Raw genomic sequence first — 15,533 nt, 5'->3', positions numbered from 1 at the left:
AGGGACACAGCTGCATATGTAGTCTCCTTTAATTATGTGGCGTGTGTTAATTACATCATAATGGACATTATCACAACCTGCATGATTGGAGTTTTGCCACAGTTTGTTGTGCTTGAAATCTACTTTTATTTGTCCCGTAAGTTTGAAATGAATAAAATGTACAACAAAAAATATGGAGTTTACTCTTAGTTGGGTAGTCCGATCAGTGGCATGGACCCATATCTGGTAATTATGATGGGTTCATCCATGAGAAAAGATAAGTAATTCTAATGGATTTATTTAATAATGCTACAGGCCATTTAAATACAAAGAAAAAAAAATCATTGAATTAAAACTCCTTTCAGAGGAATACATCAAAATGAACAACATGTAAGTAATCCAAATGTTAAATACAATAAACATAGATTTATCAAGGTTCAATGCTTCCAGGTTTTAACATGATTGGAGCCCTGTAAAAGTAAAATAACACCCCTAAAGTCATGTTTGCACTCCTATCGTTTGTTTACATCATATTGCGCAGGCTACAGGATCAATGCAGCGACATAGCTAGCTACCGAGCTAACTAGTTCACCTCTCCAGTTTACTTCGACTTAAAGGAAAACTGTACTTTTTAATTTTTTTGCCCTTCTGCAAGACCTGAACACGTGTCTTTTCTGGTCGTTCCAAAGATGTAAAAGCAGCTAACTAATGCTAATTAATACACCTAATTAACACCTACTCTGCCTCGAAAGCTGACTATTAAAACACCAATGTTTTATGTACCATTCATAACGCAGTAATTATGTATTTTGCTGTAATTTTAAGTATTATGCAACCTTCTTCCCGGGGGTATTGATATTGATTTCACACAGTAACATAGAACGGAATGCTTTGCATTCCAAAAACGTGTAGTTTCCCATTGTGTTTCAAGCAGAGTGAGAAATAAGTACAAAGGAGCGTACCACTTCCACATGGAATGAGAGGATAAGCTTATTCTCCCACTGAAGTTCATTTTGCCAACAATGCAATAGTTCTGAGAAGGTGACCAGGATCTGGTAATGTATTCCGGCCATTAAGGGTAAAGGTGGAAAAAGGTGGAATCCCCGAGTGTTTTTAACGAGCGCCCTTCAGAGCATTCAGGGAACCTCGGAGGCCATGTTTTAATCGCCATTTAAGTTGAAACTACACGAGCTGAAATGCTCCAGCATGTACTCAAGTGTGCAGCTTTGTTAGCCGGGGGGGCTTTAAAAAAAATGTAATTAGTGAGTACTTTGGAAGAAAACAACAAACTCCTCTACCAGCTTAGCCAAGATTTATACGAACAACGCTCGTGGCACATGCTTGTGTCGCCATTATTAGGCTTTAAAAAAAAATCTAATGAGTCCTGGAGTCGGCGCGTCAACAATGACAAAAGAAATAATTAGAAATCTCGGAGGGTCAGATCTAAAAATGTTGATTTAAATGCTCCTCTGGTCTCCTTTTTATATTTACCAGTTTTGAGTCCACTCCAGTTGAGTGGACAAGAATGGCATAAAGAGCTTTAATAATACCTCGCTCATGCAAATGAGAAAAGGTAAAAGGTTCAGCTCACAATGAAATCACAGTTTAATCAAAGTACATATTAGAGGCAGATAATGTAAAGCAATTACCTTTCTGCAAATTAAAAAAAGACATAAAGAATTTTAGTGGTGAATAAGTCAGCAGGGCTCCACGTCGGACGTCATCCTATTCCAGTATGATACCTCAAGGACGCGGTGGGCTGTGTTCCTTTAGCGGGAATTGGACTTTTTACATTATTTATGCGATAACTAACGAGAAACCGTGATTGAGCTCACGACCACCTCGGGTCAAGGACTACCAGGACCCGTCCAGGCTTATTAGTATTCACACCGGATGCCAGTACAGATGTGGGCAGCAGCCGTGGACGGGTGGAAGAACATCCTAAAAAATAGAACACAAAAAAAAAAAATAAATGTTTAATGGCAGACATGTTTTTCAACCACTCCTGCTTTCCAGACATGATTGTCACTTCTAAAGGTGTGTACCAAATTCGGTGGTGATTCGGCCGCACACGCTAACGTTACAGTAGACTTGTTTTGTAAAGCTGTGTGAGAAACCGCGTCCACAATGTTGCGGCCATACATCCGTACACTCGCCGTCGCTGCATTAGCAGTAATTACAACCATAAAGGAAGTGGAATCTCATCAGAGCCCACACGACTAAAGGCCGCTTTAGATCCCCCAATCGTGCTTCCCGGGACAAAGGCATGGTGGGTAATTAAGTCTGGAAGCCACGCTGGCGTCCACTGATTGGCTTGCGTTAGCCGGCTCTGAGAGGGAGAGGACAATGGTCTGTGCGATGAATCTGGCCTGATTATTTATCCGTATGTAGGGCCACCGAGAAGAGAACAAAGCGGTGTAATGCATCAGCGTTTAAGTGCGGCGGATAATTTGCTGGTCGCTTGAAAGAGTTCCATCCATTGGCGGGTGAGAACACAAGCCGACTGTATGTTTGACACAAGCGTAATTGAATGGTGATGATAGGGTTTGCTTGAAATACCCGCTGTAGTTTGGCACTAATGTGCATATTCCGATTTGGATTCTTTGTTTTTTTTCATCTAATACTGGGGTCTCAAACACGTGGCCCGTGGGCCAAATGTGGCCCGCAGGACACTAGTTTGAGGCCCCCGCCTTGATATGAAAGTTTAATGTTAAAGTTTGATATGGATGCTGTATGGTATCATGTACCCAGAAAAAATGATTACGTTTGATTAATGTTCATGTTAAAGGTTAAATAACTGTTAATAGTTATCCTCCCTATCCGTGTGGAAGTGGTAAGTTTTTGGCTATTTAAGTTTAAAGGAAATAACTTGAAGGCTACCGTTTAGGTCGCTAGCTCTCTAGTTTGCGAGTTAGCATGTGTCTCAAGACCCTGCAGTTGCGCAATATGTTGTAAATAAAAAGAGAATAAATGTGACTATAGTCGTGTTTTGTCATGTCTACAGGGCTCTAATAATGCTTTGTTCATTTTAATCTGAAAATAATTTGTCTACCCACCAACTATATGTGGTTTCTCAAGTTTTTATTATTTGGTGTTTTATTATTATTATTATATTTATTTATTGATTGATTAATTTTCTTTATTGTTGGTTTATTTTTCATCTTATTTTGTGTAGAAAAATAAAAATTAAGATATTTGAGAACAGTGGAATGTTTTATCAGAGCTTTTATTGTAGAAAATTGGAACAAAAGCAAAGTTTATTCATTTTTCTGTTTTTAATAAATGCGTTTTTTTGGGTTTTTTTTTTGGAAAACCTGATGTGGCCCAGCCTCGCCCAGACCTTAGCTCCAGTGGCCCCCAAGTAAATTGAGTTTGAGACCCCTGATCTAATAGTTACTTAACATGTACGTATGTCTTGTATGGGGGCAACAATACGCAAAATTCTCCTTGCTAATACGAGAATGGTTGTTGTCAAACAGACCCATTTTCATGGACCAAAGCGGTCGATTTCCTTGACACCGAGCATGTACCAAGCACAGCCTCGGTAGAAAGTTGACACCCCCAAAGTCGGGGAAACAAAAACTTTTTTTGTTTGCCATTTCAACTATTTTCTCTAATGTGAAAATTCCATTTCAACTCAAAGTGAGTCATCAAACTGCTGAAGTCTGCGCCCCGGAGAAATGTGCCCTGACATCGGCTGCAATTCATTAAACCGCCGACATTAGCAGGAATAATCACCGCACATCTTGTTTTTCCTCTCCGCTCTCACGCTCCGGGCCCAACATTTAAAAGTGCACATTTCTGTCAATCGCCTATTTAGCATCGCCGCTTTATGGCCAACTATTGATTTATGATCGGCACCGCGCCTTCTCCCGCCCTGGGGGTAGTCACACTGATGCGTCCCCCTTCATCCAGCACTGATTAAATGAGGGCCTGCTTTATGGGCTTTTGTTCCTGACGCTCATAAAGTCTTCCCATTTCCCGTCATGTCTTTTTAACATGAGTGCTCCTGTAGTTTAACCTGGGATTTACTGGCATGTGATCAGGACGGGCGCATAAATAAGAGCGCTGGCGGACGCCTTGCCGCTCAAGGTCAAACGCATAGCCGGCCATGTTTATTAGCCGCCCCGTTTAAGGATCTGAAGACGGCACTTCAGTTTGATTCTTTACAATGACATCACGGTGGAGGGCTCTTGTTGCTAGGCTACGCGATGCTATGACAGGGTGGAGATTGGAGAGGAATTTGTGGCGCCCCCTGTGGGTTGTTGTCAAAATGCTTTGGAATGAATGCGAGCTTTCAAGTTTTATTAGACAAACCGATTAGCTTGATGGCGGCCATGTTTTCCAGCAAGTTTTTAGTTTGGTTGGAACAGGACTACAAGATGCAAAGGTCTGGGCTCAGTTCCTTAGAGGGATGTCCTCATGGGCAGGCGTCCCAAATGGTCCCAACATGGGACTCCCATTTTCCAGTGGCCATTAAGTCACAACCCCCTATATTTAAAGTCAATTAAATTTATTTTTATTTTTTTTCTACTTTATTTGGACCAAACCAAGCAAAGGCATTTTTTTCATTTTATAATTCCATTTTTTAAACCGGCCTGTCATCTTTTTTGAAACATTAATGCATATAATTATATGTCCAAAGTGCATTTTAGAGGAATTTATTAGGGCATTTTGTCAAGGAAATGAGCAACATAACCACATGCATACAAATAACGCATAAATTAAATATGGAATACCAAACAGACCACAAATTTAGAGATTCCACCCACAGTCAGACCTGAGTTGGATATGAAATATTGTAATAATAATACCAGCTCATCGGGACCTCAAATAGAATAAATAGACATTCTTACTGTTTGAAATGTGTTGCGCGTTTCCCTAAAACCATCCTGGCGTTTGACCTGTTAATGCGTGATTGCGTTCTCAACGTCATGGCGATATCCCCCCCCCGCCCCCCCCTCCCTTCTTGAAATCCCTGCCGCCGCAGCTTCATCAGGCACAATGAGGGATACATTTCCCACAAGACAAGACCTTTTAATTAGCTGTCTTTTGCCATTAGGCAGAGCAGCAGAAAGTCTTGAGCCCATGAGGGCACCCCCCCACCCCCCCACACTTGCCAGAATCCTACTTTCCATTTGATGAGTTGGCGTGCACGTAAGAAGAAAGCAGTAGGCAATGAAAGAATGTGCTGATAACATCCGTGTATTCATACGTCGTGTTACGTCTCACTATTCACTCAGAGCTGACCATGAAGCGTGGCGGATAATTGCTCTATCTGTCTATAATGAACACTCACGGCACAATCCAACTTTCTTTCCAGACGTATTTTCCCTGAAGATGACTTTTAAAACGCATCATTTATTCCGCACCTTGACACGCGCCCTCGGTCCCCCCCGCCGCAGCGACGGCACAACACTATCATTAGGTTAGCGTTGGACAGGAAATGGTAATTGGGCGTCCCGTGGGCACTGCTGGCTATTTTTTTGCTGACACGCCCACCCGTTGCGTCCTGCCTCCCGTGGACTTCCTCGCCACACAAATCTGAGACGTACGCTTGCCTCGTTTGTGCTTGAACACAAAAGTAAAAATAAAAAAAAAAGCTTTTTTTCTGGGATTAAAGCTCAGTGGGACTCCACCGACAGTGGATTTTCACAGCGAGTTTTGGATGCTACACAGTGGACACTCGGTTAGCATGCATCCCGGCTAGCGTGTGCGCCGTTAACATTGAAAATCCATGCCAAAATGTATATTTCCCAGTTTGTGTCCATGTTATTAGTCAACAAACATTCTTGTTAGCAGCCTGGTAGCTTACTAATATATGCGAACAGGAAGCCCTACGTTGTTAGGGTGGCCCTTTTACAGGGCACTGCCCGCCCATATTCTCAATATGGCTGAGTCAGAAGTGTAACAGTTGAATATTCATATCTGGGTAGACGCAAGTAATTGGTCATCCCAACGATCCCTGATGTCCTTTTTTTGGGACTGGCTTTGGCGGGCGCCGGTGACTACGTGGGCTTTCGGGTGGCTAGTGTGGGGTGTGTTCAGGGTCTGTTTTATTCCTCTTGTGACAAAGTGTTTGCAGTGTGTTCGAGTGCTCCAGGTAGTAGCTCCGTAGTCCATCTTCTCACACCCTACCACTAACGGTGACACCCTCTCCAAATGCTAATGATCCCAAACAGGATGGGGGCGGGTGTGAAGTCATGTTCCAGTTGTTCCATGTCAGTGTAAGCATTTTCCTGGGACTGACAGATCGGCCAATTAACCTTATTTACCATGTCGGCCTTCATCCCCCTAACGAGCTCCGCTGGGTTTCTCCCTAATAACGAGCTGCCGTGATTGGGGACTGCGTCTTTGCCGGTTCCAGTTGTTTGTCGGGCAATAATTAAGGTGACAAGATAGCGGCTCCCGTGTTGACTGAACGGGGAAGGCTCACGCTGTTTGCGCGTGGTGTTTTTGTACCCTCGTTTTAATGGCTCACCTCCCACGGAGTCGCCTGGACTTCACTTGGCGGAGGCATAATACTTATTTGCTCACTTGTCAAACGACTTTGCCTCATGGGGAGTTCATTCATTCTACTCTAATAGGATTAGCCATGCAACACAAATAAATGGTAATGGGAACTTCGGACGTAGCGGTTATAGGCTTAAGCTAGGCTCCTCCTGCTGGATGCAGCGGATGCGTACATGGACATCGAACGCCATCCCCTATCAGGCACATTAGACCAATTTGAAGAGTTGGAAGTGATTTTTAACTCCGAATAGAGAATATTCGCCTCTGTGCCACTGGCTTGGTCTGTTTTCCTCCGTAACAATTGAAGCTGTTGCTCAATGCCGTGGCTCACAAGGGAGCTGGAGCGCACCGCGTCTTAAGACTCGCTATCAGGGGAAAAAAACGAATTTAGGTTGAAGCAGCTTAGGAGAGACTTGTGAAGTGCAAACTTGAAACTCAACAGCTTCCAGGAGATTTTCCTCCGTTAAATGAGTGCTCTTATACTTCCACTGGACAAAAGGCGTGAAGAAAAGCTCACCTTTTTCAACGCCAAAGTACGGAACCCTGATCTCATCTGGTTCGTTTTCAAACAGCTGAACAACCTGCTACCTTCGCGAGGACAAAGCATGCCGATAACCACCGTGTCATTGATCCTGAATTCGGACTCAACTTCCTGCTCCTTTTCATGACATGTCGATGTACTTCAATGTTCAACAGAGAGAAAATATCCACACACAACATTCCAGGAGTGTTTTGAACTGCAGCGACAGCATGCACAATCAAATCAGGAGTCGTCTAAAAAGCCTTTTGAACTCTTAATCCGCTCCTGTTGCTGTAAATAAATCTCATCCCCAGATCAATTCGCGACACTCCTTCTGTGAGCAACGTAAGCAAAGGTGAAAATCCACTTGAGATTCATCTATTCAAGCCTTTTGGAGTCTCCGCTCCGTGACCTTCAGTGGACACACTTGCAGCAGGCAGGCCTGTGATTTTCCCCCGCTGCCCACTGTGCTCGCCGGGTGCCCGTGGAGACGACTAATGCAGCCCATAGTTCACAGATTAATATGGCACCCGGAGCAGGTGCTTAGAATCCTCTTCTATTCAACCTTCAGCCTCCAAGCTGACACTTTGGTGGGACGGCAGAGCAAAACAAAGCCAAACTATGTGAAAATGACTCTTCGGTTCTCCTTTTTTGAAAGTAACTTGTTGGCATGATCGGGTACAGCTGACCACTTCTTATTTACGACGTTGCGTGACCTCTACTATCAATAAGTCTTGTTCAAAGTAGAGGGAAAATATTCCATTCCGAACCTGATGTAATAATTAATTCATCTGCATGCAGCATGTTAATTTGGACAGTCCTATAAATAATACATTTCAATAAAAAGAATAGAAATTGAATTCAAAATAAAGCAATTGCTGAAATTAATAGATCCAGGCGTAAAGTTTAATTGTCTGGAGATGAGGTGACAAACGATAACATGCACAGGAAGTGAACCGACTATCAGTGTTTTTAATAAGATCTATTTTTAATTATTTTCCATGCTTATTTTACTCAGCATGTTGGCGTTACGTTAGAATCTATGACTAGCGTCACCTCACAAAAGATCCTGTTTGACGATGCTCTAATGCAAAGTGTCCATACTTTACATGTTTGTTTTTTTTTAATTATTTTATTATTCACTTTGTCCTTCAATTCACACTCATTACACTCTTCCTTTTTCTCAATTTTCAAGCGGCGGCATTGTGAATAAAAAGCCCATCATGAGTCTGTAGACTAAGTGGACGTGATCATCGCTTAGCCATTGGATGTAACATTTTACTCCTTAGCGGAGGTGAGTCAATGCCATGATGGCGGCTGGAGTAATGACGCCATTTACCTTCTTTCTCCGCTACCGTTATAAATCTTATCTTTGGAACCCACTTCACATTTACGCCAATTAGCTCTTTTTTGAACAAATCTTTTCTTGCGAGTTTGCCGCTAACACCGCCCACCTTTTACGTGAATGTGCTCAGGTTTCCGCTTTTGATATTAAAAGTTAGACCTTCTTGAGAACCTAACATTATTGCAGGACTGCTCTGCACATTCTAGCCATATGTGCTCATTATAAGGCTAATTTAATGACGTCCAAGTACTTTTTTAAGAGCATGGAATTATTGTTGTCCTCACTTGAAATGAAGGTAAACGCTGTTTGATTCCTGGAGAAAAAGACATGGCACTCACTTTGATTGTAAGTGTATATGTGTGCTGCCGTGACGGCAAGCCACTCTATAATCCAGAAAAAGGAGGCCGGCACGTTTGGGCAAGGCACCATTGGGGGGAAAATGCGGCATGTCATCTCCTTTTTAAAGCGGCGGGGAGCCATCTGATAATCAAGCTGGCAAGCTGCACTCACTTTTATTCCAACTATAAAAGTTGATGAATCAGACTTGGCTGAGCACTTACGACCCTCGCGGCTGGTCGGTCCCCCCCCCCCCCCCCCCCCTTCTTCCACTTTCCTTGCCAGGCCAAGATTTGTGTGGCTCATCTTTCCTATTAGGGCGCCGTGCCCTCCAATATGCTCCCCTTCAAGAGGTGTGTGCGCGCTGACCAATTTGAATGACAAAGGCAGGGAGAAGCTGCTTCACCTCGGCTTCAAACTGGCAAGCCAGCAGGAATACCGCGACGGAAACGGGAACCACGCACTTTGGTTTTTTGCTCCGATCTGGGTGTGTTCCTGAGCAGATAATCCATCCAAATATCAAAATGCTGATTAGACATGATTATTGCCTCAGGCTGGCTACAATAAAAGGACAATCCAAAGGAGTTCCTAATGCAAAACGACATGCTCTGACGAACTTACCATGAATGATCTAATAACTGGGGTGTGTTTCCCAAATGACAACTTCAATAATGATTCAGAGTGCATGAGAAAGCAGAAAAGTTTGACCTTGCTGCTCATTCCACAATAGACAGGTTCTTAGAAAATGAGGGGTAGAATTTAATAAAAATTGCATGGATGTTAGTTAAAATAGGAAACCGCATATACGTAGAAAAGGACAGAGCCGATGAGGGCAGACTCACTTGCCTAGACACAAGACACAACACTATATCCCAGTCTTTCTCTCTTGTGTGGTCCAATTGTTTAGTGTCGTTTATCTCTCTCTACAACTCTGACCCAAAATGGCGCCCACCGCCTATGCTGCATTGCGCAATCACATGCAAGCATCGCAAGATTTCGTCTTGATCCAAGATGATGTATTTTGAACACGTAACAAGCAGGTGAATGCAAGGCAGGGCATAATTTTAGTTAACCAAAAACCGTGCTAACCAGGGTGTACGCTAACCAAGGTACCACTGTATTTATGGTCGCTGCTTGTGCTTTACTTCTATTCAACTTTTGTGTGTTTTTTTTTCTTTCTATGAATCAACAGCCTGCCTACCAAGAAGCATCAAAGATGTGACTTCCTGTTTGCGCTGCCGGGTTAGAAGTCGTCACCGTGGCAGGGCAAAAGTCATGGGTGGTAAGTTTACCCACAGTATTGCTAGTGATGAATCACCACTCGCATTAAGAGCCGGTCAAGCTGTGTGTGTGTGTGTGTGTTGTGTGCTGAGTCACCTGGCTGTGTTTAAACTTGATATATTAGGCCATTTTCACCTCCAGTTCAAATAAATGGCTCCAAAAAGGAACATTTTTGCAGAAAGTTTGGCTTTTCCTGGAGGCTGGCCGTGCCGGGGACACTTTAGCATCCCTGCAAGGAAGAAGAGCAATCATGAATGCTGTCGAGACCCACAATGCCAAAAGGGGGGGGGGCAAAAATATCCACTTTTGTGTTTTGTTGGACAAACGTCACGCTAAAACAGCATCACATGAATATTGCAGTGCTTTGCGTCATGTGTCATCACCGCACGGTCTTGTTGTTAATTAGGAACCATTGTTTTTGTCTTAATTACAGTTTGTCGCCGAGGGGTCTCAGCGTGACGCCGGTGGAGGGTGCCTGCTTTGCCGCCGGTGTAATCAATTGACCTCTCAACCTCCAACACGGTCAGTCGCCATGTTTTAAATATGTACTAATCACGTCAATAATTAAATACGCAGGCATCTCCTAAATGGCAAAACAACTATTCATTTTGTCGTATGTGCTTTAGTAACAGCGCCACCATGTGGCGTGTTTGTCAGGAAACTAGTAGCTCATGTTGTGGAACATTTTCTGTGCACTTTCTTTGCAGTGGTCCAGGAGTTAGAGATGTGTTCTTCAAGCTTCGAGGAGCCATTATTGTGTTGTAGCAGGAACCCCGTCTCTACAGGACTACTTGACCCATTATGGTGCTAAAAAGGTCAGGTTGACACTTTCTTGTTCCCTTTCCACTTTTAGGATCGGGTCTGCTGTGTGAAAGAAGCAAGATTCCAGTTGATTTTGGACGACTGAAGACGGGCTGCTGTGGTCGGGATGCACAGGTCAGTTTGTTTCTTCTCCGTTGGTCCAAACTGTCTGGGTTTCGTGTTTTACATCAAAGTCATTGACTTTCAATTATGTTCCAAAACAAATGACAAACACAAACAAAAACGTTTTATGTCGGCTTTAATAGCGTCTGGTAATTTAGATTTCTTTTTCGTCTTGTTAAAGCATAACTGATTAATTAAATTCATACAGCGAATCATACGTTGGCTATCACGTCTGATAGCTTATAGCCAAGCACAACGCCGCCTCGCTATCAGCTGGGCTTTCCTTCATTTCCTTTTGTTCTAATTTTTTATTCCTGTCCTCTGGACACGATCCTCGGAGTCCCGCATGCTCGCCCAGCGTGATCAGTGTCTCTATTGGCGGGGTCTCCGGCGGCGGTAGGCTAGGGACAGGCCCGACTGAGATAGTGACAACCTCATCAACCTTTTTGGCGTGGTGGTGCTGATGATGTTTCTCAAAGTCAAGGACACATGCCGGAGAAAGGGGGGGAAAGAATACACAGCGGAGCATTCCGGCAAATAATCAGCGGCAGACAGAAAGCGAGCAGTGGTCGGTAATGACTTGACTTAAGTGTGCATACGTTATGCACGGCTGCTCATGCCGCGCTCGCTCTTTTAACGTCAGTCCTGTTGCAGTTAACAGACGCTTTCACGGGATTCTTCTTTACCAACATCAGCTTATGTGAAAGGGCATGTCAGTAAATCCATGCACAGACCGTATTTTACAAACTATATACTATATTTTACTGTCTAAAGTACCACACAGGTATCATTTAATGGTTGCACATTACTTAGTCTCCAAGGTATTTCGTAACTTTGTAACGGTAGTGTTTGCTATTCGCTGTGCATTGACTTCCTGTTTTTTTCACGGTGCTGTTTTGTATTAGCCACATTTTTAGCACTGACATCATGCTAGCCCGTTCATGCTATAGACAACCAAAATGAGCAACCTTACAGCTGCATCATCCGTAGCTGACTGATGCTTTTAGGGGGTGTAGCGAAGCCTGGGGTGAAGGGGTAGGCTCATCTTCACGGTACAATTCCTTTAGTACTCGACAAGCAGTGCGGAAATCATATCTGTATGAGTAGTACATTCTGTAGTGACCTTGCTTTTGGACTAAAAAAAAAAAAGAAAATCAGATGCTGTCATCCCCCACCCACACACACCCACGCACACGTCCGCCAATAAATGAAGTCAGCCTGGAAGGTGTTTTCATAATTTATATTGAGTTTATGAGACACTCTGATGGTCTGTGGTAAACGACCAAAGGGTGTTTTGTTTTTTTTAAAGAAAAACTGAACAATCATCTCTGAAAAGCTAGCCTTCTCTCAGGCCACATCCCACAAAAAATAAACTTTTTTTTTTATTGTTAAATAACTCCATTGTCTATTAAAGCTTCTAGGTCAGCGGTCAGCATGATTTTTGTGCCCAAGTTCCCAAGAGCTAGCACCTTTATTGCTTATGGGGTGGGGGGTGCGCGGCTGGACAGCATTGAGGCGTACGGGCATGTTGGGGGGGGGTCAAAATGTGTGTCTGTTGGTTCACTTTCCTGGGGGGGGGGGGGGGGGGGGGACGGCACTGGTTTGATAACACTATCGACTGATCGACTGGTCAATTGCTATCTACGGGTTCTTTGGAATCGATCCTGATTTTTTAAAAAATGTTTTATGGGTCCTTAGCTTGAACATAAATTAGGTGTGTGTCCCCCAGAAGCGGACTTTAACCCTGCACATGTCCGGCATGATAGATGGATGCAAGGAGTTGGAAACCCAGACTTTAGCTGACTGATGAATGAATAGCTGGCAGGAAGTGGTTCCTTCAAGCCGCTCGTGTCAAAGGTGGAGCAACCAAAAGCGTTGCTGTTAAAACATTATTAAAAAGCCACTTTTGCACTGCGCAGTCCGGACTCATTTTTCAAGCATTAATCTCTATGCTTGCCTCTCTGCAGTCCCACAATGGTTCTTTGCCGTTGAGCAAAAGACAATTATGTGTCAGGTCATTGTATTCTCAGGGCTTTGAGTCGATGGCAGGAATTTTAAAGGAAAGTTCCACAGGAATGTTTGGCTCTTGAGCGGTGTCGAATGACAATTGTTAGGATACAATGGAAGGTTGGCGGTTGAATACGATTGTATGCGTCTCTGGTGTCATTTTGTTTGTTTTGTTTCAGTCTGTACAGTACAGATGAATAAATGGATATTGACACTTTCTCAGTACTATTTCAAATTGCGGGGAGGCACAAACATTTCTGTCCCCAGTGGGGGCATGGCAGAAAATAATTGTGAACCAGTGGATTAGTGGGTTTCACAGCGCCAATCGTGGCTCCAGGCGTGTATTTCTCCATTTTCTCTGATGTTCTGGCCACGTATTCCTCCAGCCATGGCAGAACAACCGACTTAGCCTTTCTTCTTCCCACACAATGATGGCAGGGATCACACACGTGTGTGTGTCCACGTGCCTCGACGTCCCACTGGCACGTCTTTTGTCCAGCTCAGCAAAGACCGGCCTCGGCCTGTCGCTGTTTGTCTTGTAGTGCAGAGGTGGACGGCCGGGCGCCCCGGGGTCCTCGCGTGCACGCAGCCTTTTGTTTTTCAGGCCCCAAGAGGACGTCCCTCTCGTGACGGGCGCCGTGTTGAGGTGGAAACCCCCGCTGAGCGCCCTGCTGGCAGGTTAAGTGCTTTGCACATCACCATGGGGACCAAAGGCTCCAAGGCAGGAAAAGTTCATGCTCTTTCGCCTTCACTTTAGGAGCCGAGTGCTGCTCCTTTTGTTGGCCTGTTGACACAGATTGGTCAGCAATAATTAAATGCCATCCCTCCATTCATTTTTTTTTGTACTGAAGGCTGTGTTAGTTGGTTTTTGGAGGCGAAATGTCTCCTCAATAGAGTACAGAAGCAACATATGAAACAATTAAATAGCACATATCCACAATGGACTTACTTCATAGTTAGATGAAATATTCATTGTACATTATTCCACCAAAAATGAGTGCACCCCTTACATTGAATTATATTTTTCTGAATTTTGTAGTTTTCCTTTTTAATTGTATTGTATATGGCGAGGTCCATTTATAAAAAAAAAAAAAAAAAAAAAAAAAAAATAATATTGTCTTCAACGTTGAGGGCTGCATGAGTGCTGCTAGCACTGGGGAGCTGCGGTTCATGTAGAAATTCCGACATGTATTGTTTCTTGAAGATGATATAAAATGGCCGCTAAGATGTGAGGGGTGTTGTACTGTATGGATATGGATGATTGACAGGTGATCAGTCTACGGTGCGCTCTGTATCCGTAAAGAATAAGCAGTACAGAAACTAGACGGGAGCTGTTTTTTGCTGTGCAAGTAATCTTGAAGAAGCAGGCATAAAATTCCCATAAATTAGTTCCTGATGGAAAAACGAGGTTGGCCATTACCCTTTCATCAAAATAAGAGCCTCCGCCTACTAACCACCCGCTGCCTCCGAGGATCCTCCTCATTATCGACCCCCCCCACCTTTCACGGCGCAACGTATTGAGGGATCTGCAGTGGGATTTTCATTTACCTGGAACCCAGAACTTTTTCTGGTCCTGAATTCATGTTTGCTATGATTGCATCCCCGCTGACCTTATTATAAAGGGTGAGAGTCCTAGCGAGAGGCTGAGAGACTGAGAAATGGCTCGTCTCAGCGGCTTCTCCGTCAGGCGCTGACCGGCGCAGTCATGTGACTAATGCTGTAAATGTGCCGGCCTGAGAACAATCCGAAAGAGCCCGAGCGGTCGCCTTTATGGCTCCGTGTTCGCCACGCCGCTGTCTGGCTGATTCATTGAGAGAAGCAATTTAGCCTTTGTCTCACTCGCTTTTTCATCTTCACTCCCAAAAGCCATAGAAGCCAAATGACGGCCGGACAAAGCGGCGCCTCGGAATATAAAGAGCGATCAAGGCTGAAGCGTACTCGTCACTCAAGCGTTCCTAACCACTGTCATTGAGTCCTGTGACACCTGACACTTTACACGCGGTTTGCTCAGAATATGCCGCGTGCTCGTCATCGCCTTAATGGACCCTTGCAACCGCCATCATGTAGTCATTAAACGTCCCATATTCTATTATTTTTCTACAGTTTTCAGTCTCGGAGGTGTCACGGTGTAATGGAAGTGTTTTAGCCTTGCTGCTGGAATTTGGACAGTTTAAAAGTGCTTTTAGTAAACCCACTGGGGACGCGGCGTTTTGCGTTTGTATGGCTTTAATGCAGGGGTGTCCAAACATTGGCCGGCAAGGGCCACGTAGTAAAAGCTGAAGGGGTGCAAGGGCTACAAGGTATGCTCAGACGTTGTACTGTATACTCCGGTTCAAGAAAAAAAAAACTGCATTTCAGCTTTGTGATGGAGGTGGAATTTTTATTTTTTGCTGTTTTTCAATATTCCAACTACCTGAATGGAAACTTTAATAATATTATGCCTTTATTCTCCAAAATAGTCAAACTTTTACACTCATTTTGTGCCAAATATCCCACCTATGCACTTCCATCATTGTACTGGGTTAGCAAGCTGATTGAAGAACATCTCCCAGGTCAGTTAGTAGAGCTTCAGGCTTTATTTTAAGATGTGTAGCGAAGCCCGAGGAAGGACGCCACAACCAAAGCGAG

General features: G+C 43.9%; 1 protein-coding gene across 1 annotated transcript in view; it reads left to right on the top strand.

Moving 5' to 3' along the window:
- LOC131108561 (cadherin-6-like) overlaps positions 1-15,533 on the top strand; it is a 354,525-nt gene that overhangs the window by 3,640 nt on the left and 335,352 nt on the right. The window contains exons 4-6 of the mRNA XM_058059595.1: positions 9,886-9,975; positions 10,408-10,496; positions 10,682-10,910. The gene's annotated coding sequence lies outside the window, so the exon portion shown is untranslated. The remainder of the gene's footprint in view (positions 1-9,885; positions 9,976-10,407; positions 10,497-10,681; positions 10,911-15,533) is intronic.

This window comes from Doryrhamphus excisus, chromosome 21 (assembly GCF_030265055.1).
Source record: "Doryrhamphus excisus isolate RoL2022-K1 chromosome 21, RoL_Dexc_1.0, whole genome shotgun sequence".
NCBI classification, from domain to species: Eukaryota; Metazoa; Chordata; class Actinopteri; order Syngnathiformes; family Syngnathidae; genus Doryrhamphus; species Doryrhamphus excisus.
Note: the sequence above shows the minus strand (reverse complement) of the source record. Positions and strands in the feature narration are given on the sequence as shown.